Source organism: Bison bison, unplaced genomic scaffold (assembly GCF_000754665.1).
Source record: "Bison bison bison isolate TAMUID 2011002044 unplaced genomic scaffold, Bison_UMD1.0 scf7180017851157, whole genome shotgun sequence".
Taxonomy (NCBI): domain Eukaryota; kingdom Metazoa; phylum Chordata; class Mammalia; order Artiodactyla; family Bovidae; genus Bison; species Bison bison.
In genome coordinates, this window is record NW_011481730.1 from 16,845 (window position 1) to 18,142 (window position 1,298).

Sequence of the window (1,298 nt, forward strand, 5' to 3'; positions counted from 1 at the left end):
CTGACTGGCAGGCTGGGGAGCGGCCTTCCAGGGATTCCTGGCAGGCAGTTCCGGCACAGATGGCCTGTGCCGGGAAACTGCAAACGCAGGGCCAGGCGGCCAGCCCTGGTGGGAGGGTGGCCAGACACCAGGCTCATGGCTGCGGGCAGGCCCACCTGCCTGGCTGTGACAGCCGCGCACTCACATGGGGCCGAGGTCCGGTGGTCTCCTTCCTAGGGGCCTGCTGCAGGCTGGTGGCTGTCTGCAGGTGCCTGGGAGCTCCAGGCAGGAGGCTGAGGAGCCCGCGGGCAAGACGGAAGAGCAGAGCCCAGGCCCAAGCACCAACTCTGAGGCCAGCTATTCTGAGACTGAGCAGAACCTGTGACCCGCCCAGGGGCCCGGGCGGGACAGACACGTGGCCTGCTCTGCTCCAGGTCCTGGGCTGGATCGGCAAGGAGCTGAGCTAGTCTGGTTTGGGGGCGGGGCCCTTGAGCTGACGGTGGCACTGGGACCGTTCTGCCTCCGCCACACCCAGCCCCGTTGCAGATTCACCCGTGGGGGCGTCGGGGGGGACACGGGCCTCTGCTGTAGCCCCCCCAACCCTCACTGCACAGGCTGGGGCACAGGCCAGCCTGCGGCCACAGGCCTCCTCTCTGCCAGTTGCCCCTCCTGGGGTCTGGGATGCTAAGGAAAGCAAAGGCTCCAAGCTGCCAGGCAGGGTGGGCAGCGACCTCTCAAAGCAACAGTGTTGTCCTGGGCCTCTCCAGTACTGGTCTGGCATCTTGGCTGGGTCAGGTCCCCGGCAAGCCTCCTTGGGCCTCCGAGGGCCCAGGGACATTTGATCTGCTGGTGACCATGCAGCTCTGGGGCAGAGGACCACAGCCTCAGCCCCTGGGGCGGCTGCAACTGTCCATTCCCCCCTCACCCTGCCAACAGCCTGAGACCCGCCCCCGGGGAGCCAGCAGAGGCACTGTCCCCCTCTCTGGTTACACATTGCACCGCGGCTGGGGGACGGAGGCCCAGGGCTGGCCTGGGTAATGATGCCCGAGCCTCAGGCTGCAGAAGGCACCGTGGAGAAGCCCGGAGTGAGTGCTGGTGGCCACTGCCAACGGTGTTAATTAACGAAAGAATAATCAGGCCCCACGTGGTGGCCAATCTGGACTCCGTGGGCGTGAGCAGGTGAGGGGTTCCTTCCCAGGAATACGCCCGGCGGGGGTGCTGAGGGGCTTGGGTCCCCTGACCTCAAAGTGTCCTCTGCGGCCCTAACTGAAGTCAGGAAAAGCCTGGAGGGGCTCATGGTGGAGCAGCTGGGCCAGGCG

General features: G+C 66.5%; 1 protein-coding gene across 1 annotated transcript in view; it reads right to left on the minus strand.

Annotated features, from left to right (window-relative positions):
• Positions 1-382, minus strand: part of LOC104996033 (potassium channel subfamily T member 1-like) — a 5,941-nt gene extending 5,559 nt beyond the window's left edge. The window contains exon 1 of the mRNA XM_010850169.1: positions 185-382. The gene's annotated coding sequence lies outside the window, so the exon portion shown is untranslated. The remainder of the gene's footprint in view (positions 1-184) is intronic.
• Positions 383-1,298: the final 916 nt, after the last annotated feature.